General features: G+C 52.3%; 1 protein-coding gene across 1 annotated transcript in view; it reads right to left on the bottom strand.

The window, feature by feature from the left end:
* LOC140904570 (class I histocompatibility antigen, F10 alpha chain) overlaps positions 1 to 7,642 on the bottom strand; it is a 36,339-nt gene extending 28,697 nt beyond the window's left edge. The window contains exon 1 of the mRNA XM_078850970.1: positions 7,508 to 7,642. The gene's annotated coding sequence lies outside the window, so the exon portion shown is untranslated. The remainder of the gene's footprint in view (positions 1 to 7,507) is intronic.
* Between the last annotated feature and the right edge of the window lie 6,636 nt (positions 7,643 to 14,278).

Raw genomic sequence — 14,278 nt, 5'->3', positions numbered from 1 at the left:
TTGGTACTGAGCTTAAATAATTCCTCTCCCTCTCCGGTATTTATCCCTCTGATATATTTAGAGACAGCAATCCTATCTCTCCTCAGCCTCCTTTTGGTTAGGCTAAACAAGCCAAGCTCCTTGAGTCTCCTTTCATAAGACAGGTTTTCCATTCCTCGGATCATCCTAGTAGCCCTTCTCTGTACCTGTTCGAGTTTCAATTCATCCTTCCTAAACATGGGAGACCAGAACTGCACACAGTATTCCAGGTGAGGTCTCACCAGTGCCTTGTATAATGGTACTAAAACCTCCTTATCTCGACTGGAAATACCTCGACTGGTGCACCGAAGACCGCATTAGCTTTTTTCACGGCCATATCACATTGGCGGCTCATAGTCATACTGTGGTCAACCAGTACTCCAAGGTCCTTTCCCTCCTCCGTTACTTCTAATTGATGTGTTCCCATCTTATAACTAAAATTCTTGTTATTAATCCCTAAATGCATGACCTTACACTTCCCATGATTAAATTTCATCCTATTAATATCACTCCAGTTTACAAGATCATACAGATCTTCCTGTATGATATCCCAGTCCTTCTCTAAATTGGCAATACCTCCCAGCTTTGTGTCATCCGCAAACATTATTAGCACACTCCCACTTTTTGTACCGAAATCAGTAATAAGATTAAATAAGACTGGTCCCAAAACCGATCCCTGAGGAACTCCAATGGTAACCTTCCTCTAGCCTGACACTTCACCTTTCAGCAGGACCCGCTATAATCTCCCTGTTAACCATTTCCTTATCCATCTTTCAATTTTCATATTGATCCCCATCTTTGCCAGTTTAACCAATAATTCCCCATGTGGCACCATATTAAACGTCTTCCTGAAATCTTGGTCAATTAGATCCATTGCGTTTCCTTTGTCTAAAAAATCTGTTACTTTCTCAAAGAAGGAGATCAGGTTCGTTTGGCATGATCTACCTTTTGTAAAACCATCTTGTATTTTGTCCCATTTACCACTGACCTCAATGTCCTTAACTACTTTCTCCTTCAAAAATTTTTCCAAGACCTTGCATACTACAGATGTCAAACTAACAGGCCTGTAGTTACCCAGATCACGTTTTTTTCTCCTTTCTTAAAAATAGCTCACTCCTCACCAAAAACAAATCTAGAATGGCACCCCCTCTTGTCGGTTCAGCAACTACTTGATGAAGGAATCGATCGGCTATCGCATCTAGGAACATCTGAGCCCGATTATTATTAGTAGCACTTGTCCTCCAGTCTATATCTGGGAAGTTAAAGTCTCCCATGATCACGCAGTTCCCATTAGTATTTACCTCATTAAAAACATTATAGAGGTCTCTATACATATCCAAATCAGAACCCGGTGGTCTATAGCACACTCCAAGCACTATCCCAGGGGAGGCTCTAGTAGCTTTCTTTCCCAATGTGATTTCTGACCTTAAAAACCTCTAAGGAAGGAGATTCCACCACCTCCCTAGGTAACCCATTCCAGTGCTTCACCACCCTCCTAGTGAAAGTGTTTCCTAATATCCAACCTAGACCTCCCCCACTGCAATTTGAGACCATTACTCCTTGTTCTGTCATCTGCCACCACTGAGAACAGTCTAGATCCATCCTCCTTGTAACCCCCTTTCATGTAGTTGAAAGCAGCTATCAAATCCCCCCTCATTCTTCTCTTCTGCAGACTAAATAATCCCAGTTCCCTCAGCCTCTCCTCATAAATCATGTACTCCAGCCCCCTAATCATTTTTGTTGCCCTCCGCTGGACTCTTTCCAATTTTTCCACATCCTTCTTGTAGTGTGGGGCCCAAAACTGGACACAGGACTCCAGATGAGGCCTCACCAATGTCTAATAGAGGGGAACGATCACGTCCCTCGACCTGCTGGCAATGCTCCTACTTATACAGCCCAAAATGCCGTTTGCCCTTGTTGCCAAGCAGGGCATACTGTTGACTCATATCCAGCTTCTTGTCCACTGTAACCCTTAGGTCCTTTTCTGCAGAACTGCTGCCTAGCTACTCGGTCCCTAGTCTGTACCAGTGCATGGGATTCTTACGTCCTAAGTGCAGGACTCTGCATTTGTCCTTGTTGAACCTCATCAGATTTCCTTTGGCCCAATCCTCTAATTTGTCTTGGTCACTCTGTATCCTATCCCTACCCTCCAGCATATCTACCACTCCTCCCAGTTTAGTGTCATCTGCAAACTTGCTGAGGGTGCAATCCACACCATCCTCCAGATCATTCATGAAGATATTGAACAAAACCGGCCCCAGGACTGACCCTTGGGGCACTCCACTTGATACAGGCTGTCAACAAGACATGGAGCCATTGATCGCTACCCATTGGGCCAGATGATCTAGCCAGCTTTCTGTCCACCTTATAGTCCATTCATCCAGCCCACACTTCTTTAACTTGCTGGCAAGATACTGTGGGAGACCGTATCAAAAGCTTTGCTGAAGTCAAGGAATAACACGTCCATTGCTTTCCCCTCATCCACAGAGCCAGTTATCTCATTATAAAAGGCAGTTAGGTTAATCAGGCATGACTTGCCCTTGGTGAATCCATGCTGACTGTTCCTGATCACTTTCCTTTCCTCTAAGTGCTTCAGAATTGATTCCTTGAGGGCCTGCTCCATGATTTTTCCATGGACTGAGGTGAGGCTGACTGGCCTGCAGCGTGGGGACCACAACTGTGAACACTGGGGGGCCTGATTCTGGGATTTAGGCACCTTAGCCCCTTTATGGCTCTAGCCCTTGGACACTGAAGTGATGGGAGCAACAGGGACACTACGGATCAGAGTCTGATCCTGCTCCTGCCTCTCAGAGATCTGGCTCCCTGCCTCTTGACACTGCCCTGCAGTGGCCTCTGCTCCCCACTCGCCTGCTGCTTCCAGCCACTCCCTCTCCCCTCCTCACTCCATCTCTTCTTTTACAGGGCCCTGCACTTAATTTCTCTCTTTTCTTCTCTCCACGCTGCTGTCATCTGCCATCCACCCCGCTCCTCCCCTCAGTCACCCTCCCTGGTCCCCACCCCAGCTCTCCCTCCCTTTCCTCAGCTTCCCACACTCGTCCTCAGTAACTTCAGCTTCCAAGGCGATGGCCCATCCGACCCTCTGCTCCCCATCTCCTCACCCTCCCCTCTGCATTCACCTGGCTGCCCTGGGTCAGCTCCCCGACTCTCCAGAAGGGCCATGCACTGGACTTGGGTTCACCAAGCCCTGCTCTCTGAACTCTCCGGTGCAGACTCCTCTGCTCCGATCATCACCTGGTCTTTCTCAGCATCATCCACCAATCACCTCTCCCCATGAGTTGTAATGTGTGTGCCTCAGTTTCCCCTATAAGCTACATGGTTATCAAGGTGGGGGAAAAGGTTGTTTATGCTGCAGAGATCCAGGTGTGACTGATGCCTCACTATCTGGGGTCTGAGCCCCATGCTGATGGGGAGTCCCAAATATAGACAACTGCCTGGACGTTTGGCACCAAGCAACTAATGACGATGGATGACCCATTCTCTGCAGGAAGCCAACCAGCTGTGACCAGCTGGAAAACAAAGAGCCGAAGACGAGTCCAGATGACAATGTTTGGCAGAAACAAGAACAAAAGACTAAGGAGGGGCCCCTTCGGGCTAAGTGTGGGCTGCTGGAGGGAGGAGAAGCTTCTGGACTGGAACAAAAGAGAAAGTTCTGGACAGACCCAGATGGACTTGCTGTAACTTTCCATTCTCTAATGGCTAGGTTAAGTTTAGAGGAGAGAGCAACAAGAGTGATGTCGTGGTGGGCTTGAGCTATAGACCACCAGATCAGGAGGATGAGGTAGACGAGGCTTTCTTCAGACAACTAACAAGTTTCCAGATCACAGGCCCTGGTTCTCATGGGGGACTTCAATCACCCAGAGCTGGGAGAGCAATACAGCAGTGCATAGTCAATCCAGGAAGTTTTTGGAGAGTGTTGGGAACAACTTCCTGGTGCAAGTGCTGGAGGAACCAACTAGGGGCCCTGCTCCTCTTGACCTGCTCACCAACAAGGAAGAATTGGTAGAGGAAGTAGAAGTGGGTGGCAACCTAGGCAGCAGTGACCATGAGATGGTCGAGTTCAGGATCCTGACAAAAGGAAGAAAGAAGAGCAGCAGAATACAGACCCTGGATTTCAGAAAAGCAGATTTTGACTCCCTCAGGGAATTGATGGGCAGGATCCCCTGGGAGGCTAATATGAAGGGGAAAGGAGTCCAGGAGAGCTGGCTGTATTTTAAAGAACCCTTATTGAGGGCACAGGAAGAAACCATCCTGATGTGCAGAAAGAATGGCAAATATGGCAGGTGACCAGCTTGGCTTCACAGTGAAAATCTTCGGTAAACTTAAATACAAAAAGGAAGCTTACAAGAAGTGGAAACTAGATGCCTAGGGAGGAGTATAACCATATTGCTCGAGCATGCAGGGGTGTAATCAGGAAGGCCAAAGCACAATTGGAGTTGCAGCTAGCAAGGGATGTGAAGGGTAACAAGACGGGTTTCTACAGGTATGTTAGCAACAAGAAGGCGGTCAGGGAAAGTGTGGGACTCTTACTGAATGGGGGAGGCAACTTAGTGACAGATGATGTAGAAAAAGTTGAAGTACTCACAATACTTTTTCTGCCGGTCTTCACAGACAAGGTCAGCTCCCAGACTGCTGCACTTGGCAGCAGAGTATGGGGAGGAGGTGAGAAGCCCTCAATGGTGAAAAGAACAGGTTAAGGTCTATTTAGAAAAGCTGGACATGCACAAGTCCATAGAGTCGGATCTAGTGCCTCCAAGGGTGCCGAGAGAGTTGGCTGATGTGATTGCAGAGTCATTGGCCATTATCCTTGAAAACCTGAGGCCATTGGGATGAGGTGCCGGACGACTGGAAAAAGGTAAATATAGTGTCCATCTTTAAAAAAGGGAAGAACAAGAATACAGGGAACTACAGACCTGTCAGCCTCACTTCAGTCCCTGGAAAAATCATGGAGCAGAGCTTCAAGGAATCCATTTTGAAGCACTTGGAGGAGAGGAAGCTGATCAGGAACAGTCAACATGAATTCACCAAGAGCAATTCATGCCTGACCAACCTGATTGCCTTCTATGATGAGAGCACTGGCTCTGTGGATATGGGGAAACCAGTGGACATGTTATTCCTTGACTTTAGCAAAGCTTTTGATACGGTCTCCCACAGTATTCTTGTCAGCAAGTTAAAGAAGTATGGATTGGATGAATGGACTATAAGGTGGATAGAAAGCTAGCTAGATCGTCGGGCTCAACGAGTAGGGTTCAACGGCTCGATGTCTAGCTGGCAGCCGGTATCAAGCAGAGTGCCCCAGGGGTCAGTCCTGGGGCCGGTTTTGTTCAACATCTTTATTAATGATCTGGATGATGGGATGGATTGCACCGTCAGAAAGTTTGCGGATGACACTAAGGTAGGGGGATAGGTAGATATGCTGGAGGGTAGGCACAGGGTCCAGAGTGACCAAGACAAATTAGAGGATTGGGCCAAAAGAAATCTGATGAGGTTCAACAAGGACAAGTGCAGAGTCCTGCACTTAGGATGGAAGCATCCCATGCACCGCTACAGGCTGCGGACCGACTGGCTAAGTGGCAATTCTCCAGAAAAGGACCGGGGGATGACAGTGCATGGGAAGCTGGAGATGAGTCAGCGGTGTGCCCTTGTTGCCAAGAAGGCCAACGGCATACTGGGCTGCATTAGTCGGAGCATTGCCAGCAGATCGAGGGAAGAGATTATTCCCCTCTATTCGGCACTGGTGAGGCCACATCTGGAGTATTGCGGCCAGTTTTGGTCCCCCCCCCCCCCCCCGCCACTAAACAAAGGATGTGGACAAATTGGATAGAGTCCAGTGGAGGGCAACGAAAATGACTAGGGAGCTGGAGCACATGACTTATGAGGAGAGGCTGAGAACTGGGGTTATTTAGTCTGCAGAAGAAAAGAGTGAGGGGAGAATTTGACAGCAGCCTTCAACCACCTGAAGGGGAGTTCCAAAAAGGAAGGAGCTCAGCTGTTCTCAGTGGTGGCAGAAGACACAACAAGGAGCAATGGTCTCAAGTTGCAGTGGGGGAGATCTAGGTTGGATATTAGGAAACACTATTTCACTAGGAGGGTGGTGAAGCACTGGAATGGGTTACCTAGGGAGGTGGTGGAATCTCCCTCCTTAGAGGTTTTTAAGGTCAGGCTTGACAAAGCCCTGGCTGGGATGATTTAGTTGGGGATTGGTCCTGCTTTGAGCAGGGGGTTGGACTAGATACCTCCTGAGGTCCCTTCCAACCCTGATATTCTATGACCCCATAGGGCCAGGCTGCTCTGGGGCCTGACCCTGTTTAGGTCAAACCAAGCCTGTTACTGAGGAGGTGACACAAGGGCACCAATGCACGTTAAACCACTTTAAACAAACCCCAAACCCACCCCGCAGCCTCATCCAGCTCAATACGGGCTGCTGAGCTCCCCAGGGCCTGAGCTGCTGCCTCCTGGGGAACAAGGAAGATTCAAGTCCACGCCTGGAAAAGCAGGATGGGCCTTCCCCTCTCCTCACCCCACCCTCAGGGATCCGGAAGCTCTTTCTCCGGCAGGTTCAGGAGACCCCAACCGCACAAACGCAGCAGCTGTTCTGGGCTCTGCCGCGGGAGCTCACCTCGCCCAAACGAAGACCCGACTAACGCACAGATCCAGGGGCTCCAAACTCTCCCCCGCCCCGGGGCGCCAACACGCGGCCAGAGAGAGAGCGGGGCTGACATCTCCTCCCTGGGATGACGCCTCGAAGGACCTGCTTCCAGGACAGAAAGGACCCATTGGGGACGGTGGGTGCGAGGAGACTGGTGCTGACGGAGCCCGGCCGGACGGAGCCGAGGACAAGCCGCACGCGGGAGTCCCGGGCCCTGGGGTGACGCCCGGCGTGAGGAACCGTCCGGGAGCCATTAAAGGTCCGAGAGACCCGAGAAGGTTTTCCCGTCACTGACCCCTGGTCTGTCTGGGGGGTCAATTTCCTCCCCCCGCGAACCCTCAGCCCGGCTCTGCCCACAGGACGCGGGTCTGAGCGCCCCGCCCGGCCCGGAGACGCGGGCAGGGACCCGGCCTGGGCAGCGCCTGGCCCCAGGGATGCCCCGCAGCCCGGGAGCCGCACGGGGCCGCGAGGGGCTGGTCGGCGGGTGCAGCACCCATGGGTGCCGGTCCAAGCGGGGCCGCACCCCCCGGCTGGGGGCGGTCGGCGGGAGACGCCGGGGTCACCGCTCGGGTCAGGGGCGCTCCGCCCCCCACGGCACATTGTCCCCGCAGCCCCCGGCAGCGCCGGGCACAAGGGGGCCAGGACCCCCCCCCCCGGTCACTATAGCAACGTCACTGATCCCTGTCAGCGACCGCTCAGTGCCGGGGGGGGGGCGCGGGGGGGATCCCGACACCTCTGAACGCAGAGCCCAGAACCGCCCCCCCCCGGCACCCAGCTCCCCCCAGCCCGGCTGCCCCCGTCCTGCCCCCCCCCGATAGTCACGGGATCGGGCCCCCGGCAGGGCTGCAGCCCCCAGCAGCGGCAGCAGGAGGCGCAGCGCCAGCGCCAGGCCCGGACCCCCCGCAGCGCGGACGGACGCGGCCCCGGGACCCGAGAACGCCGCGGGGGGCGGAGCCAGCTCCTGCCCCGGGAGCCTCCGGCCTGCAGGGATTGGCTGGGGAGGGGGCATCCCGCCAATCGCGACGCGGAGGCCCGGTGTCGTCACTAGTCGCTGGGCAGATCCCGGCGGGGCCAGCAGGCGGAGGGAAAGCGAAAGTCCGAGCGGGAGAGGAGGGGCGGGTTCGGCGCGGGACCCGAGAACGCCGCGGGGGGCGGAGCCAGCTCCTGCCCCCGAGCATCCCGCCAATCGCGACGCGGAGCCCCGGCGCCGTCACCGGTCGCTGGGCAGAGCCCGGCGGGGCCGGCAGGCGGAGGGGGGGGCAGTCCGAGCGGGAGAGGACGGGCGGAGGGTTCGGCGCGGCGGGGACCGTGGCCTCGGGGCTGCCCGGCCCGGAGCCGCGACTCGCTCCCCGGCCGAGGTCGCTGCTCCATGGATGCCGGGGCTCTCGCCGCTCTCCCGGAGCTCGGCCGCTGCTCCGGCCGGCGAGGGGCTCGAACCGCTCCGCGGGGCCGGTGAAGGAAGCGCTCGCCCCGCTCTCCCCTTGGGGGAGTGAGACATGGTCATCCCGGCACCTCCCTGGGCATGGGGAGAGGAGTCCGGGCCCCAGCCCCCTGATCTAACCCCTAGACCCCACTTCCCTCCTGGAGCAAGGGAGAGAACCCAGGAGTCCGGGCTCCAGCCCCCTGATCTAGGCACAGGCAGATGATGACCTAACCCCTTTATTTTCTCTGCTTTTGCTGGTCACTCGGCTGTTTACATCATTTCTGGGAACTCTTTTTGTTTGCTAAATCGCTTAGCAGAGAAGCGATTTAGAAAACAGGTTTTGTTCTGGAGGAAATGCAGGAACCCCGGGTTTGTAATAACCCAAAGGAGAGTCCGACCCCACCAGTCACCTTCCCCACTTTGCACTTGGCCCTGGGATAGTTGTTTTCTCTCAGCCTGTGCCCACTATCATGCCGTGTGAAGGGGAAGGAGCCATGCACCTGTCTAGGGGGCTTCTGACATCCGAGAGGGGAGAAAGGAAAAAAGAGGCTCACTCCCACATGCTACTCACACAGGGGGTGGGAACTTTTGTGGTCATTTCAATAGACTCAAGGGGCTCCAAAAGAGTCAAAGGTGCTCACGTGTCCTTGTCCAACATTAAAGAGGTGAAACAAGGCTGGCAGTTTGGGCTGCTGGACAGAACAAGCCTTCAGGCCGAAAAGCCAACAACCTTTCTCTCCATTTCAGCAAAAAACAACATTCAACAAACCCCCACAAAAACAGGCACCTGAAAATGTCCTGCCCCCAACTTCACCTTTCCAAGGTCTTCTCCGCACTCTCTCCCGCCCCGAGTGAGAATCCGACCCCTTGACCAACACACCACAGTGAGACCCGAATGCAGCTCTCCCTCTGCAGGCAGGATGGTGGAGAAAAACACAGGTGAGAAAACCCTCCCGGCTCAGCTGCGCAGGGAGCCTTGGCAAGGACGTGGTGGAAAGGTGACGCCGGGATCTCTCGCACGGGAAAGGAGACTCGTGCCCGAGTCCAACCAACCCTTTGGGAACTCGAAGGAAGCCGCATCCCACAGGCGTTTCCACAGACCAGCCACCAGCCACACACCCAGGCCGGAGGGGCCGGGACACGGGAAGGGGCAGCAGCCAACGCCCCCGGGGGGAGGGCTGGGGCGGGAGCTGCAGCCAGGCCCCTGGACCCGCAGGGAGACGCAGACCCTGACAGCAACCAGCCACGTTTGCCCACGTGTGTGTGTGAGACACGTCTGTGTGTGTGTGATGTCTTGTGTGTGTGCTGTGTGTCGTGCAGAGTCTTGTGCTCAGTGTGTGTGTGCTGTGTTTTGTGTTGTGTGACGTGTTGTGTGGTGTGTTGTGTGTGTGTGTAGTGTTGTGTGACGTGTTGTGTGGTGTGTTGTGTGTGTTGAGTTGTGTGCTGTTTTGTGTGTCATGTTGAGTGTGTGTTGTGTGGTTGTGGTGTCATGAGACGTGTTGTGTGTGATGTGGTGTGTGTCGCACGCACAGACACAACACATTGTACGCCGCACGCACAACACGTCACGTGTAGCACGTCACACACACGTCGCACGTCACACGCACAGCATGCTGCATGTAGCACGCACACACACAAAACATTGCACGTCGCACGCACACACACACAACGCGTCGCCTGTCGCACGATGCACATGGCACATAGCACGGACACACACAACACATTGCGTGTCGCACGCACAGCACCTCGCACCTCACACTGACAAACACGTCTCAGACACGCACAACACGACACACACCACATCACATAGACAGAAAAAACTACACACGTCACACATACAGAAACACACACAACGCGACACACAACACGTCACATACACAGCACAACACACAAAACGGCACACAACATAACACAGGCACACAACCTGACAGACAACACATCACAGACGCTCACACAGACACACACAGAACACGACACACAACATGTCACACACACAGAACGTGTCACACAACACGTGTCACACACACACAACACGTCACACACACACCAACACACACAAGGCGACACACAACATGACACACGCTTCACACAAAACACGTAACATGACACCACACACACAACACCATACACACACTGAACATGACACAAAACGGCCCACAATACAACACAAGCACACATCACACACAACACATCACACACACACACACCACACCACAATGACACACACACAGTATGTCACACACACACACACAACACTATACAACACACGTCTCACACACCCACACCCACACACCACGTCACATGTCACCACAAACACACAACCACACACAATCCATACAACTCTCTAGACCACACAAAACACACACATGACACACAACCCATCACACACACACACAACACGACACACACAACATGAGACAAATACACACAAAAACATTTCACACACACAACACGACACACAACCCGTCTCTCACACACACATAACACAACATTATACACACAACACGACACACACAGAAACAAATCACATGTCCCACACAACACGTCGCACATTGCAAGGATACACAGAACACATCGGATGCACACATGTATGCAACTCGCATGACACACACACAGAAACACGTCAAACACAAACACACACATGACACACAACACATCACACACACAAACACCTCTCTCACACACACACAAGATGACACAGAACCCTTCTCACACAGACACACGGACACACACAACACAACATGTAACACACAACATGACACACAAACGGTCACACATACAACACATTGCACGTCGCACATCGTACGGACACACACACAACACATCACACGTCACATGTTGCACGTCACACCTGCAAACACAACACATCGCGCATCGCACGTCACACACACAACACGTCGAATGTTGGACACACAATACATCGCACGTCCCGCGCACACTCAGCACGGCACACATCGTGCATTGCACGCCACACTTTGAACACACAACACGTCGTGTGTCGCACGTTACACACAAAAACGTTGCATGTTGCACACACATGTTGCATGTCACACATCGCACACACACCATGTCACACGTTGCACAAACAAACACACAATGTGTCACAAACACAACACATCACACACACACAAACAGGTCTCTGACACACGCACAACATGAAACACAACAGATCACACACACACAACACGTCACAAAAACACAAACACACACAACATGACATACAACATTTCACACACACACACCACATGCCACATGACACCACAAACACACCACACACACACACACAAGACCACACACACAAACACACAACACAACATACAACACATCACACAGATAGGCACAAACACATACAACATGACACACAACACAACACAGCCAACACTACGCAAAACACATCTCACACACACACACACACACACACCATGTCACATGACACCACAAACACAACATCACACACACACTCAACACGGCAAACAAGAAGACGCACATGTGAAGTGTGGGGTGCGATGTCTTCTGTTTGTGTGTGCGACGTGCGACGTGCAACATGCAACGTGCAACGTGAGGCGTGTTGTGTGTGTGTGACGTGCAATGTTTTGTGTGTGTGATGTGCGACGCAGGACGTGTTGTGTGTGTGACGTGCGATGTGCTCCGGGTGGGGTCTGTGTGTGTTTCTGCACAAGCGGATTGCGATGTCCCGGAGGCCAACAGCAAAGAGGGTTCGGCGTCCGCTTTCTTGCCCTGCCGTCAGTCTGCCACCGGGCTGGGGGGACAGCGGCTGAGGACCCCAGGAGATGCTGAGAGACGCGGAGCAGCCCTCGGGAGGGAGAAGACGACGGGAGAATCAGACTCTTCCAGCAACGAGCCACATTTGCCCAGTGCTGACGCTGTCAGGCCTCCGCATTTTGGGCCAGAAACCAACAGCCAAATCGAGCTGGAAAATTGAACCACTTGCAAATGGCCCTTGTAGCGTCTCACCAGACCGTCGGCGACCCTCTGGGGGTGAGCTGTGGGCTCCCGAGAGGTAGAATCCAGGGCCTGCCTCTTCGCTTCCCACGGCCAGGTATTTTCAGCCCCCAACAATGAGGGGAAGAACAGGGAGATGAAAAGCCAAAGAAAGTTTCAAGAGTTCTCCTTCCTGGCTGAGCTGGGGGCGCTGTCCAGGTCACGGATGGTCATTCTGGGGAGGGATGTGGGTCTGGTCCACTTTGAAGGCGGTTGATCTGGGGAAGGATGTGGGTCTCAGATATCTGGAGATATCTGGCCCAGAGCCCAGTCTTGTGGGGGCACAGCTGGTGGTCCCCATCCGCGTCTGTCGGCCTCTCTTCTGCCAGAGAAGGCAAGCCAGGCCAGTACGAACAATGATGCCGTCAATAAAATGGAATCAAGTTGTGGATGTTTTTTCTTTGAAAAAATATTTTCACACTTTTCAATCGGCCCCTGGTAGTTCCTAGGAGAAATGTGAAGGAGGAGATCTTGGAACAGTTCCCTCTTCGTGGGAGCAACAGCTGGCTGGGTTTTGGCTGCTCAGGCTTTTGTTCCCTGGTTTTACCCACTGTGGTTTCTTTTGCATGTTTTCTTTCATAATGTATTTGATGTACCTGTGTGTAACTTTTTGCCCTAAGGCACACAACTGTACAGGTTTTATCTACAATCTTTACAAGTTGAAGTTATGGTTGGAGGGGGCTCCCAGCAATGGCTGTCTTAAGGCGGGGGATGAAGGGGGGCGGGGCAGCCAGAAGCTGGGGGACTGGATCGGGACCCCCTAACACTTACTGGTCTCTCTGCCCTGCAGTTTTAGTCCCTCCAGATTAGCCTGATGATTCCAGCAAAAGTTTTGTTTCTCCTGCTGCTAACAGCCCACCTTCATCGATTGGTCTCGTTAAGAGTTGGTAGGGCAACCCCCATTTTCTCGTCCTCTCTCTATCGATATATCTATATACATCTCTTCCTGCTGTATTTTCCCCTGCATGCATCTGATGAAGTGGGCTTTAGCTCACGAAAGTTTATGCTCAGATAAATTGGTTAGTTTCTAAGGTGCCACAAGTCCTCCTCATTCGCTTTTCCTGACTGATTGTGCTGGGGGCTCTGCCTGGCTCCAGCGCTTCGGTCCCTCAGCTACCAAGGCCACCTGGGAACCCTGATCAATTCCAGCTTCAAGGAGTGCTGAGATCCATCTGTCTCTTTCTGTGCCTCTGTCTCTCTCTATGTATAGCCTCCTGACCCTGCCTTTTGTGATCAGTTATAGTTTGCTAGCCCTAATTTTGTCATCAAATTTAAGTTACATTTAATCTTGGAACGGTTTTTTCGTTTGGCTCCCCTGGTAAGGTTACTACCTGGGAATAAATAACTTTCATGCTTAAGCTGATTGCTCTCCCCGCCACCCCACCTCCATGGGTGTTTTTGGCTTCTCCATTCACTCTGCAGCAAAGCTTCTTATACCTAAGCTAAAGATCCCTGCAGCTCCCAAAACGGGCAATTCTAGTAACAGCTCATTTGGGGCTTGAATTGAAGGGGGATGGACGTCATTCTTGGGACAAGTAACCTGCTATGGCCAAAAACACTTTAGCCCTCTGCACCCTTCCAGACAAGTCTTATGTCCCAAATACTTTGGGACTTCTGGGATATGTCCCTGAATAATCAAGGATCTTGACCAAAAATGTCATCACTTCTTAAAAGGAAGAAAGATTGTCGTTGTGTAGACCATGAAACAAGCCCTGCAACTTTTTGAAACATATCCCGATAGTCCATGTCAAGGTTCCTTCCCCACTCTGAACTCTAGGGTACAGATGTAGGGTCCTGCATGAAAAAAACGCTAAGCTTATTTTTACCAGCTCAGGTTAAAACTTTCCCAAGGTACAAACTATTTTACCTTTTGTCCCTGGACTTTATTGCTGCCACCACCAAGCGTCGAACAAATATAACAGGGAAAGAGCCCGCTTGGAAACGTCTTTCCCAACCAAACCCCCCCAAGCTCTACACCCCCTTTCCTGGGGAAGGCTTGATAAAAATGCTCACCAATTTGCATAGGTGAACACAGACCCACACCCTTGGATCTTAAGAACAATGAAAAAGCAATCAGGTTCTTAAAAGAAGAATTTTAATGAAAGAAAAAGTAAAAGAATCACCTCTGTAAAATCAGGATGGTAGATACCTTACAGGGTAATCAGATT

The sequence above is a fragment of the Lepidochelys kempii genome, chromosome 28, assembly GCF_965140285.1.
Source record: "Lepidochelys kempii isolate rLepKem1 chromosome 28, rLepKem1.hap1, whole genome shotgun sequence".
NCBI lineage: Eukaryota > Metazoa > Chordata > Testudines > Cheloniidae > Lepidochelys > Lepidochelys kempii.
This window is presented reverse-complemented; position numbering and strand designations above follow the sequence as displayed.